The sequence below is a fragment of the Ambystoma mexicanum genome, chromosome 2q (assembly GCF_040938575.1).
Source record: "Ambystoma mexicanum isolate Mex_15411 chromosome 2q, UKY_AmexF1_1, whole genome shotgun sequence".
Lineage (NCBI taxonomy): Eukaryota > Metazoa > Chordata > Amphibia > Caudata > Ambystomatidae > Ambystoma > Ambystoma mexicanum.
This window is the reverse complement of record NC_090924.1, coordinates 838,170,915-838,184,807: the sequence shown is the minus strand read 5'-3', so window position 1 is coordinate 838,184,807 and position 13,893 is coordinate 838,170,915.

The following is a 13,893-nucleotide window of genomic DNA, read 5'->3' as shown; positions in this document are numbered from 1 at the left end:
GTTTGGAAGCGCGGTAAATCAGGCATGCCTGGACTTGCTCCCAATCGTATCGTTGGTTTTGATGTTTCCTTTTGGACCCTGTTTCCATGGTTTTGATAAAGGTTATTCGAATCATCGTCATCCAGTTCCTCAATTGGTTGTTGTGAAAGATTTATCGGTCCGTGAGAGTGTCAGAGGACTCACTAGTATGTCTAAGAGAGTCGGTACTTTGGCCATCAGCATCACAGAAAGCCCTAAGTGGAAGGCAGAGTTCGATTACCAGGGCATTGGCCCTCGCCCTTTTAGGCGAGCAGTGGCCTTGAAGAGTTTTTAAACCCTCACCTTTAGCTTTGTGACCTGGGATGATGGATTCCTCAATTGGGCAGTTTGCTGTGCTGGTCTTTTGTTCAGCAAGCTTTGGGTTCCTTTTCTCAAAGATCCAATAGTCTTTGTTGGTAGACTCTTCAGTACAATTTTCAAGGGTCACCGTCTGAGTTTGTTGGCAGGGCGGAGAAAGCTGCAGCTGGCCTCCTAGTTTCAGGACTACACATCTGTTGTTTGGTCTTCTTGCTTGGCAGTCCGCAAGCTTAATCATTTTCCCCTCTGGGTTCATAGTTTTTTGAGGCTCTTTAGTTTTTAGTAAGGTTGGGCAACTAGGTGTTTGCGATGAACATTCAGATGTTTCTTTTGTAAGGTCTATTTGGCAAAACAACGTTTTTATTTTGGTCAGGACAGAACTATTGTTAGCATCCTCATCCGTTAAGTGAATGCTTGAGTTTTGACAACCTGTATCCATGTAATATGGCTTGGTTTTTGGTGCCAAGTGTGGTTGACTCTCCAGGGCAGTAATTAATCCTTCCACAAAAATTTGTTTGGTGTGCATCATGGCTATGAGGGATGTGTGGTACCTCATAGTATCATTTATACCTTCGTATAATTTGGAAAAGGGAGCAAGAGCAATGACATGGTTGACATCAAGTCTGGCTTCTTGGGAGGGCTGTTTGACCTCTGGTCCAGGTGTCCCTTAGGCCCTCTGTCACCTCTTCACGGAGAATTCAATGCTGACTCATGGCCTTCCAAAGTGGGAAGGGTACCGAGCAATACGTTAGAGGATCTGCTGTTCCTTTTAGGCGTGGCTACTGGATGTGCTGGAATATTAGCCTGTAAATTGGTGGTGGAGCCTTTCACGGATGCCGAGTCACAGGAGCTCACGTCTTTTGAGGGTCTGGCCCAATGGGGGGGGTCGAAGAACCAGGACACTGATCATTTGAGCAAGATGCCACTTCTTCAGCCAGGTCCTTGTTTTGATGTGTTGGCGTTTTGTCACATTGTTCCAGAGTTTTATTTGGGGTTGTTTTCCCAGGTGAGGTATTTCTTATTTCTATTGCCTTCTTTTTTTGATCAGTTGGACTCCAGGCTAGGAGCGGGGAGGGCACATGCTTTAACAGGTGACATTTCTAGGAGAATAACTTTGTGACTCGCTATAGGTTGAGCCTGTGAGGAAGGAAGTCTGGCGTCTTCCAGGGCACTTGCTCCACCATCCAAAAGTTCTGCATTAGAAAGATCGTGAACTGATGTTACAGGTATATCGTCACCGGTCAATATCTGCTTCAAGAAAACGTTTTTCAGATTTGCAGACAGTAGCGGGCAATTTCCTTTGATCTTCCTGTAGACCCGCTTTGTAGGGTTTGGGGGATTTTTCTTGCTGTTACTCGCAGACTGAGAAGATGATTCTTTGACTTTGGCCTTGAAAAGAATAGATGGGGGCGTGTGTGCTCGGTTTGAGGGTTTTTCCCAAGTCATATACCCCTGCTGAGCATTATATTGTGATTTCCTTAGGGGTAGTTTTGCACGTTTTCGTGCTGTTACATTGGTTCCTCGTTTTGTGTGAGTGGCAGCAGTGCGAAGCATTTGCCTTTTGCTTTCCATTTGGTTTTGCAGAGGGTAGTTTTTAGGTGCCACTACAGCCGGAGTGTGAGGACGCCCCCTCCCCCCCACCCCAGGCGAGCAGGTCAACCGCTCTGGCGTTTCCAAACTGGACGAGAGCGTCCCCCCATCCGACTGCACCTCCACCTCTGGGGGAGCGCAACTCTCGCTCACGCATGGGCTGGGCGCGGTTGAGAGAGGCAGAGATCCATCCAAGCAGCGAGCCGCTGGCTCGCCAAAACCAACCGGAACACCCGCCTGAACGTCTCCCACAGGTAAGAGGGTGTTATTCCCAGGGCTGGGGGAGCCATGGATTTGAGCAGATGTTATAAGATGAGGCGTGCATGGTTTTAGGATGGTCGGGTCCCTCACATTTGGATTAAGTGGACGTTGATCCTTTGGTGCAATAGGTTCCGCTTTGCCTCGAGGCGAAATCGAGGGAGACCGAGGCAAAGGTCTTAATGGCCTTGGCGGACAAAGTTTCAGACAAAATATCGCCCGTGCCATCAGTGATTTCCGGTGGGTCCAAATCAACAAGTGTTTGAGAGTGTTGTTTCAACTGTTGTTTCAACTGGGCCGGGCAACCAAGCACTGATGAGACAGGGAAGTCAAATTGGGGCAGCAGCCGGGTCGATGAGGGTGGAGATAAACAAATCCTACCTGGAGCCTCCGGGCCTGCCAGTCCTGGCACGACACTGTTGACGCCGGCTCTGGAACTTGGCTTGGAGAATGGGTGGGTGGGAGCACGATAGAAGGCTCCGGGTCCGTGTCCCACAAAGCGGGGGGCTCTGGTTGCTCTCTCCTCTTTCCCGTGCAGCAGGTGACCATCCTCCGACATCCCACCTGGTGGTGAAACCTGAGGTAGAGGCTAGAAAATGATGATAGAGTATCCCGCACCAGTCTAGCAGCCCAGCAGGACTGCAGCACTGGTACTCTACGTTACTCTGCGCCCGCTCCGCAGAGGGGTTTTTGAACAGCAGGCAATGAGTCCACCCAGTAATGGAGAGCGTAGAGAGAAACCAGCAAACAGCCACTTCAGGACTGTTACTCTACATTACTCTGCTACTCTATTACCTAACCGCCTCTCTTTCAAAGACTGGAAGGAAGAAGTTTAAGAAGCATATCCTTGTCTCTAATCCAGGTCTGCCCATTGCTGACACCTATGTCAATTACTGACATTCTCTTTGTCGTTCCCTCTCCAGAACTATGGACTCTCCATATGGTTTCTGTCCTCTCCCCTTTCCCTTCCTCAGCCATTAATGGTGGAACGAGATGGAAAGTGCTCTTGTCACCCTTCCCCTAATCCAGGTACATCATCAATGTCTACTTGAATAGCAGTATCATGGCCGAGGGCCCTCAGCCCAACCTCCTCCTTCTTGACAGGCGTCTACTGTCTCTCATGAACTTTCTTCCTTCTCTTGCCACTCCTCCTTCTCCTTCCCCAACCGCCTCCCTCGCCCCTCCAGCTGTGGCACTTCATCCCCATGCCCCTCCTCGGAAAACCTTTAAAGGAGACAACCAGCTTCACTTAGCTACCTTCAACTCTCACTCCACTATCAAGCACTCCTGGGACATCTGTAACCTCCTTGAAGACTTTGACTTCAACATCCTCACGCTTACTGAGCACCACACACCGTGGGTAATAATAAGCAGTGCTCAGATACCTGAGGGTTCGTAGCGCTATATAAATGCCAAATTATTATTATTATTATTATTATTACTGAAATGTGATTTAATGCCAGGTCTGTCACTGCTTTTGACACTCATCTTCTTGAGGGCTACAAGATCCTCTCCAAGGCCAGGCCTAACCGGCCAGGAGGCAGAGTAGCCCTTGTCTTCCCAAAATGGATCCATGCCTCTATCATACCTATCCAATTCTCCTCCTCCTTTGAATGTCTTCTCTGCAAGCTTTGCATCTCTCCTACCGTTTCTATCACTCTTGCTACTATCTACAGGACCCTTGGGCTGGCCTCCTTCTTCCTAAATGTATGGGCCAACCGCACATCTTCTTTCCTGACTTCTACCTCTAGGCTTTTCCTCCTCTGAGACTTCAATATTCATCTTGACTCTCCTGACAAATATTTACCCTTCTGCAACCTCTGTGACTCTTTCTGCCTCATCATTCTTCCCTCTGACCCCACTCACTCAGCCGGGCACACCATGGATGCACTCATCTCTGCTGACCTCTCTCTCTCTAATCCTCTCTGTACATCTCTCTCTTGGTCTGATCATTCTCTCCTCTCCTCTCACCTCGAGCTCCTGGGCTCCCTGGCTAAGCCTTGGCCTGCACTGCCAGCCTCCTTCTCCGTCATCCGACAGATGAAGCGAGTGTCAGTTGCCGCCTTTGACACCTCTTTTATTCCCCCCTTAGCCCCTGCTATTGATTCTCATTCTGACTCAGTCCTTGCTAACCATCACCTCTCCATCTCCAACACCCTTGACATCCTTGCACCTGCCATGAGGATCCCCATGAAGCATGCCTCCAAGTGCAACAGTTGGTATAATTCCGATCTAGCCTTGCTGAAAAGCAAGTGCAAAGTTGCGCAATGGAAGTGGCTCTCTTTGTGCACATCCTCTGACAAACTGGCCTGTTGCATGCTTCAAAGGCATTACAGTCTTTCCATCTGGTCCAAGAAGGGGACCCATATTCAAGCCTGCTTCTCTGAGGCCACCAATATAACATGGCTGAACTTTTCAAAATCTGTAAGGAACTTTCCAATCCTACTGCAATCTCTACTTCTCCTCTTCCTTCCCAGGCCCTCTGCATGGCTTTGGCCTCCAACTCCAGGGGACCACTCCAGTGGTGATAGTGTGCGGTACAAATGTCCTTTAACATTAACATTAACATAACTTCTCAACAAAAACTCAGGGCATCCTGTCCTCACACTCCTCTACCCCTCTCCCTCCTCCAACTGCACCAAAGTCTCCTTTGGCCCTTCTCCCTCCCTCCATCCCTCCTACTCTCCTTCTCTCTCATAGCACTAGAGGAGGTCACCAAATGGTTTGCTTTATGAAAGTCTACTCCAAACAGGTGCTTCTCTGCTCCTCTCGAACTATCAAGGAAAACATGGCCCTTGCTCCCTCTCTGGATGAGTTCTGCAATCACTCTTTTGTCATTGGCTCCTTCCCATCACCTCTTAAGCACTCCCTTGTGCAGTCACTCCTATAAAAGCTGTCTGCAGACCCTTCCTGCTTGGCAAACTCTCTCCTCTACCCTCTTCTTGAGGAAGCTTTTTGAGGAGTTGGGAATCTCCCAACTAATCTGTCACTCAGGATCTGTTGGCTGTCTTCAATATAACCAGTTTGGCTTCAGACAAGCCAGAGGCATGAAAACTGCTCTACTGAACACTCGTGAAGTCTTGCTCTCAATCCTCGACTCCAACTCTCCCTCTGTTCTCATCCTCCTTGATCTATCCTGTTCCTTCAACTCAGTCAATCATGCCACCATCCTTAACCTACTCTCTGATACTCTGAGTATCACAGACTTGGTGCTGGCTTGGCTGACCTCTTTCCTTTCAAATTGGCCCTCCCAGGTTCAAATGGGCCCTTTTCTCTCCTCTACCTCACTCTCTACCTGCAGCGTCACTCAGAGTTCTATCCCATCGCCTGTCACGATCCATGCCCCTGACCCCCTCAGGTATAACAGCCCCCTGGCAGCAGTGGGGCTAAAGCCCTTCACACTGGCCCCAAGGGCCTTAAAACTCCATCAGAAACATACATGGAGTCAGTCGGCTCATTATCAGGAATAAAGCAATACCAGTTATGGACCTTAATCCAACATGGAGGCCTATTACACAGCCCATTTCTTTAGAACCAAGAGATGCAGTCTAGTGTTTTGGGTGTGGCTCGGCCTGGAACTACTTTACCTGGGCTATTTAAACCACACCCAAACAGCAGAACATGCTGCACGTTATACTGCACTCCTGCAGTGTAACGCTCACCGTGTCCAGCTCCTGCTCATCTGCTTCTCCGACGGCCCGATCCTGAAGCCCTAGATCCGGATTCCATTAATAACCTGGAAGAACAAGAACAGCATTAGTGAGCAAGAACACTTACCTGTGAAGTAACCGGCCTTGAATCCATCCTGCGCTTTGCTTACCTCGCCCATCTCCGGAGTTCGCCTCAACCTGCAAAGGTAAAGAAACAAGGGCAGCATTAATAACAATTCTTACCTGGGCAAGCAGCAAGTCCTGGCAGCACCCTGCGCTTCTCTTACCTCGCCCATCTCTGGGTTTCACCGCAACCTGCAAGGGAGAAGGAACAATGTCAGCAGTAACAAAGCACTTACCTGGGCAAGCAGCGCTTCGAACGCTCATCACTCCGGAACATCTCCGCAACCTGTACAAAGAAGAGAAGAGAACACAAGTTAGCAATTAACACCAATAAACAGTGCAGCGCTCCGCACATCAATAACTCACCGTGGTCTTTGCCATCAGCGCGGCAACTCCGAGATCGCAACCATCCCTGTGAAAACAAAAAGAGACATTGTTAGGGAACAGTATAGTGGAGCAAGATGCCGAGAAGACAGAGAAAACGGAGGGAAAGAAAGAGACGGAATAAAGACGTAAAAGACATTATAACTCACCTGGAAGACAGCAAGCAGAGTTGGAGTCTGGACCTGACATAAGGGCACACGGACCAGTGAAGCAACTATGTGCACGGAACGTCCGCACCAACCACGCGCACCTGCACAGAGACGCAGGACAGAGAGTTCAACGCACAAAACTCTAAGGCGCTACTCAACATCTGGCACATAACCAATCAGAGAGGGGTCCAGGATAGCGCTTAGACCTCCATCCAGTATCGTGTGGCACCCCCGTGGATACCAGGTGAGCGTAACAGAACGCGAAGCCTCAATTAAAACATCCACCTGGGCATCATGGAAACATCAGAGACTGACCAACTAGCCCAGTTACTGGGAGAATTACGGGCCGAGGGGCACACCGCCTGGCAAGAAACCAACACTCTTAAGACGGAGTTGATTGTCACCAAGGACCGCACAGATGAATTAGCCAGACAATTGCTCCAAACACAGGCTGGGCAGGCTCCATTGCCAGGAAGTATTCCGTCGGTTCCAGCCACATCTGTCAATCCAGTGCAGGTGGTCCTCCCTGGGGCAGTTCCTTTGACCCCACCGGAACGTTTTACGGGGGACCCAAGAAAATATGCAGTTTTCATGAACCAGTGCCGCCTCCATTTTCTTTGTAGACCCGCAGCCTTTCCTAACGATCAGTCGCGGATTGCCTTCATTCTGTCATATCTGAGTGGCAGTGCCACAGATTGGTCCATACCGTTAGTAAGCCAGGATGACCCACTCCTGCGGGATTTCAGGGGGTTTAAACAGGAGATGGAGAAGCTGTTCGCCCAGCATACCCAGGGCCAAGCTCTGGATAACGAACTTCTGTCCCTCCACCAAGGCAGCCAAGATTTGTTAACATATATCGCCATTTTTAACAGACTTATCGTTGAAACTGGGTGGCCTGAGGAGAAACGAACGTTATTCCATCGAGGATTACGAGGGGAATTGAAAGACATCCTAGCTCAGGTGGTAAACCCGCCAAAAGACTGTGCAGAGTTCATCACCCTAGTGGTGCAGCTAGACCACAGGCTGCAAGATTGAAGGACAGATCGAGCCAGAATGGAGAATCGGACAGTATATGTACACTCAAAGGAGAACAGTCCGCTTTCATCAGAAAACACTTCGGAACCCATGCAAATTGGGGGGGTACGGAGCACATTAACCAAGGCCGAAAGAGACAAAAGGAGACAACAGCAATTATGCCTGTACTGTGGGAAATCAGGTCACTTCCTCAGAGAATGCCCTGTAAAACCCCCAAGGAGAACAGTTGGAGCTACAGAGAAAGAAGGAGGAGAACAAGAGTCGGAAAACTTCCAGGCCTGGCAAGCGTAGAAGTCCATTTGTAGAGCAAAGGAAAAGAGCCACAGACCTCACACCTTGCCCTGCCTGTGATTTTGATCAGTCACCAATAACCGTCTCGGATGCATGCTGTGGAGGCATACATAAACAGCGGAGCTGTTGGTAACTACATAGACCAAGGCCTGGCAACAAGGATGGGGCTTCCCCTCTGTCAGAAAACGACAACTGAGAAGGTCATCACTGTCAACAGCACAGAGATAGCTTCTGGTCCTGTAACTCAACGCACAGCAGAATTGACCCTTCTGTGCCAGGACGGACATCGAGAAGCCATTGCCTTCGACCTTATCAAGGCCCCTCAGTTCCGGGTGATTCTAGAGATTCCGTGGTTGGTGGCTCATAATCCTAACATCGACTGGCGAGCCAAGAAATTAGCCTTCTCCAATGAGTGTGCTCATGCGTGCTACCAAGTGGAAGTGCCATCGTCTGACCCAGAGACACCTGTCCAAGATAAAGAGGCATTGGTACTAGGTGTAACAAGTACACTACCAAGCGAATACCACGATTTCCAAGACGTTTTCCAAAAGGAACAGGCTAATACCTTACCCCCTCACAGGCCATGTGACTGTCAGATCGACCTTATACCTGGTGCACAAATCCAGTGTAGTTGAATTTATGCACTTACCGAACCTGAAAATCTCCACTTGAAATCATATCTGGACCAATACCTGGCAAACAGTTTTATCCGCCCTCCAAATCCCCAGCAGCCTCACCCCTATTCTTCGTACCCAAGAAGGAGGGGGACTTGAGAACATGCATCGAGTACCGTGCACTAAACCAGGTAACAGTTAAAAACCATTATCCTTATCCCAGAACTGCTGGACCAAGTCAAGGATGCCCACATTTACACCAAATTGGACCTCAGGGGGGCATACCATCTCATGCGTGTAAAGAAAGGAGACAAATGGAAGACCACCTTTCGTACTGGGCTGTACGAATATCAGGTCAGGTCATCCTCTCTGGGCTTTGCAATGCTCCCGCCGCATTCCAGTACTTCATGAACGATGTACTACGGGAATTAATCGACGTACGTGGCCTAGTTTACATCGACGACATCTTGGTGTACTCCTCTTCTAAACAGGATCATGTCAGGCACGTTCGCTCCGTCCTTGCAAAATTCCGACAGCACCAGCTATACGCCAAACTTGACAAATGCTCCTTCCATGTCACCGAAGTCGAGTTTCTTGGTTTTGTCCTCACTCCCAGAGGCATCTGGATGGATATGCACAAAGTAGACACCATCCTTAGCTGGCCATCACCGTCTTCAGTCAAAGGTGTCCAAAGTATGCTCGGCTTTGCAAACTTTTATCGCTGATTCATCCTGGGTTCCTCCCAGATTGTGCACCCGATCACTTCTTTATTACCAAAAAACAACAAACTGTTCCAATGGACAGAAGAGGCGGAGAAGGCCTTCCAGGAACTCAAGAAAAGATTTACCTCAGCCCCGGTGCTACGACACCCCTGCCCAGATCTCCCATATGTAGTGGAAACAGATGCCTCCAGCATGGCAATGGGGGCTGTTCTTTCCCAAAGGGATCCCAAAACAGGCCAGTTGCATCCCGTGGCCTTTTGGTCACGAAAATGTACTGCACCTGAACTTAACTATGCAATAACAGAAAAGGAACTCCTAGCGATCAAGGCAGCCTTTAAGGATTGGCGGCATTACCTCCTAGGTACCAGACATACCATCACAGTAATCAAAGACCATCACAACCTACAATACCTCAAGACGGCAAAGGCTCAATAATCCCGTCAACTCCGATGGGCTTTATTCTTCCCAGAATATGCTTACATAATCACGTACCGACCTGGAGTCCATAACGGAAAAGCCGACACTTTATCCTGCATGGGTATTGAGAACGCATATTCAACCCCAGGCCCGGTGGCCATTATGCCAGGTGACAAACTACTAGGACTTACAACAACGTTATCTCTGGATGAACTCCAAAAGGAAATTCGGCTCCTAATGAACACCGAGTCTCTACAAGACTGGACCACTCACGGTGAATATTACACAACAAAGAACCAACTCCCGTATTTCAGAGGGCGTTTACATCTACCGAATAAGGCACTACAAGAACAAGTCATTTCTAGTTATCACGACCCCCTGATAGAAGGACATCCAGAAATTGCCAAGACCCTAGCCAAGGTGAAAAGAAATTATTGGTGGCCGACCTGGCCAAAGGACATTACGCAGTTTATTCTGTCATGTGGCATTTGTGCACAGAATAAATCCCTGAAACAAAGACCTGCAGGCCCTCTTCAACCCCTGGAAATTCCACCTGCACCTTGGCACACACTCTCCCTTGATTTCATCACAGATCTGCCTCCCTGTCAAGGGTTCAACACTACCCTAGTGGTTGTTGACCTATTCTCTAAAATGGCCTATTTCATTCCGCTTAAGGGTCTACCAAATGCATCCACTCTGGCAAAGGTGTTTTTAAAGCAAATCAGGCGATTACCTGGTTTCCCCTCCGTCCTGATTTCTGACCGAGGGAGTCAGTTCGGGTCTACCTTCTGGAGGAAGAGTTGTGCAATTGCCCAAATCGATATTTGTCTGTCCACTAGTCACCATCCCCAAACTGATGGCCAGATGGAGGGGACGAATCAGACACTAGAGCAATAACTACGGTGCATGTTACATCAAGTGGAATAAAGCTGGAAGGATGTGCTGTGGATAGCCGAATATGCCTACAACAACTCGCTACACACCAGTACCAATCAGAGTCCATTCTATACCGTACATGGAAGGCACCCACGTACTTCCGAATTAGATAATCCCATGGCCTTGGAAATGCCTGCGGTGAAGACTTTACATACGACCATCACTCAAACCTTCAAAAAGGCAGCAGAACACTTGATCCAAGCCAAACAAAGACAGAAAAGATTCTCTGATCAACACCGAAGAAAAACCCCAGACTACCAAGTCGGAGATGAAGTCTGGTTGGCGTCTCGGCACGTACCCATAAGAGGAACCCGAACATTTCATCACAGATATCTAGGGCCCTATACCATCAAGGCTATTATAAATCCTGTGGCAGTAAAGCTAGCTTTACCACCAAATATGCAGATCCATCCCGTATTCCACGTGTCACTCTTAAAACCTGTTCAGCCTGGAACTCGGGTCAAAACACCACCAAATCCGGTACTGGTTAACGGAGAACCCGAATTTGAAGTCAAGGACATCCTAGATTCTAAACTCACCAGGTCCAAGTTATATTACTTAGTGGACTGGAAGAGGTACGGCCCTCAGGACAGGACATGGGAGCCTAGCGAGCACGTCCATGCGCCACGCTTGGTAAGACAATTTCATCAGAACCATCGGACCAAACCAGGGCCAGACGGAAGAAATACCTTGAGAGGGGCCTTAGGGGGGGGAGTACCGTCACGATCCATGCCCCTGACCCCCTCAGGTATAACAACCCCCTGGCAGCAGTGGGGCTAAAGCCCTTCACACTGGCCCCATGGGCCTTAAAACTCCATCAGAAATATACATGGAGTCAGTCCTGGCACCTTTGGCACCAGGCTCATTATCAGGAATAAAGCAATACCAGTTTTGGACCTTAATCCAACATGGAGGCCTATTACACAGCTCATTTCTTTAGAACCAAGCCATGCGTTCTAGTGTTTTGGGTGATTCCATTAATAACCTGGAAGAACAAGAACAGCATTAGCGAGCAAGAACACTTACCTGTAAAGTAACCTGTTTTGAATCCATCCTGCCCTTCGCTTACCTCACCCATCTCCGGAGTTCGCCGCAACCTGCAAAGATAAAGAAATAAGGACTGCATTAATAACTATTCTTACCTGGGCAAGCAGCGAGTCCTGGCAGCACCCTGCACTTCTCTTACCTCGCCCATCTCCGGGTTTCACCGCAAACCTGCAAGAGAGAAGGAATAAGCTCAGCATTAACAAAGCCCTTACCTGGGCAAGCAGTGCTTCGATCGCTCATCACTCCGGAACATCACAGCAACCTGTACAAAGAAGAGAAGAGAACACAGGTTAGCAATTAACACCAATAAACAGTGCAGCGCTCCGCGCATCAATAATTCATTGTGGTCTTTGCCATCGGCGAGGTGACTTCGAGATCGCAACCATCCCTGTGAAAACAAAAAGAGACATTGTTAGGGAACAGGGTAGTGGAGCAAGACGCCAAGAAGACAGATAAAACGGAGGGAAAGAAAGAGACAGAATAAAGACGGAAAAGACATTATAACTCACCTGGAAGACAGCCAGCAGAGTCAGAGTCACAGCCGGTCTGGACCCGACATAAGGGCACATGGACCAGTGAAGCAACTAGGTCCATGGAATGCCCGCACCAGCCATGTGCCCCTGCACAGAGATGCAGGACAGAGAGTTCAACGCACAAAAACCTAAGGCGCTACCCAACGTCTGGCACATAACCAAGCAGAGAGGGGTCCGGGATAGCGCTTAGACCTCCATCCAGTATCGTGTGGTGTCCCCGTGGATACCAGGTGAGCGTAACATCGCTGTAGCTCTTTAATTTCTACCTTGCTCCTCTTGCCCACCTGATCTCCACCTTCTCTCCTCACTTCCATTGTTATACTAATAACACTCATTATGTTCTCCTTTAAGCTTCCCTCCTCTACCTCCTCTTCTTCCTTTCTCATTCCTGACCGCCGGACTGCTATTCAGCCATGGAGTGCTGCTGATGATCTCTGTATTATTGCCAGTAACACCAAGATTCTTCTCATTGGTATTCCCAGTTCTTCCTCCCCCCCTACTCTCTGGCCCCACTACTTGGGTCACCTCCGCTCACCCTCCTGTGTGGCAAAAACCTGGGGGTCATGTTCAACTCTTCTCTCTCCTTCTCACCTCTTATTACTGGCTTTGCCAAGAAGTGTCACTTTTAGCTTCACCTCCTCAGAGGCATTCTCCCTTTCCTCACCTTCCACCAGAAGCTCTATGTCTCTAGAGCTCTGGCTCTCTCCAGGCTGGACTACTGTAACAGCCTACTCTTTATTTTACCTCTTTCCTCTATTCGTCCTCTTCCATGAATCCAGAATAGGACTGCAAGACTTATCCTTGGGCTCAAGCTCAAGGACTGCATCTCTCCAGCTCATAAACTCTCCACTGACTCCCGGTGAATGCAAGGATCAAATTCAACACCCTTGGCATCATCCACAAGGCTTTCTGGGGCCTAGGGCAGCGCTGCATTCAACTTTCTCTCACTAAATGCCACCCTGCTAGAGTCCTTCGAACCTAACTCTCTACAGGTCAGACGTTTCTCCAAGCAGAGAAAGGGGGGGTCAATCTCTTCTTTGGCAGGAACCTCCCTCTGTAATGGCCTCCCTGCCCATCTCAGACTTCAGCAGGATCGCCTTGATTTCCGTAAGATTCTGAAGACCTTCCTCTTCTCATCCTTCCCTCTCCCCCTTCCCTGCTAATGCCCATCCACTGATACGTCTCGTTGCTTGGTCCCATCTGAGTCTCACAGGGACCAATCCCCACTCGACCAGTCTGCCTCAGCACCCTGCACTTGCCTTTGGGGACACTTCCTTGATCACACTACTGAGTATGATCCACCCACGGCCCCCACTCCTCGCACTACCTGACCCTCAACCCATCCCCCAGAACACTTGCCCTCCAGGCTTCACATAGCGCTTGCCCCCCATTCTCCCCTAGGATTTAACCGGCCCCTGGTATCCCTTCCTTCCTCTATCACCCTTCCCCTCTCCTTACCTTCCCCTCGCCCTGCTTCTCCACCCCCTTGCACTTCTTGTTGCTGCACTTGCACAATCAGAATGTCACAAGGCATAGTAGGACTGTTTATTGTTTTTTGGATCCCCCTCTGTTTTCTTCCCCCTTAGTCTTGCGGCGCCTTGGAAACATGTTCTTCTCTATAGGCACCATACAAATATCCAATAAATAAAATCAATAAATAAAATACATTGTTATTCATGAAAATAGATAAATAGCCATGCCCTGCACACCTGGGCCATCAAGTTTGTGAAAAACAATGAGCAAGCCCAGAATGAAGAAACCCGGATCAGTGCACACTGTTGTATTTATATTACTATGACTGACATTTA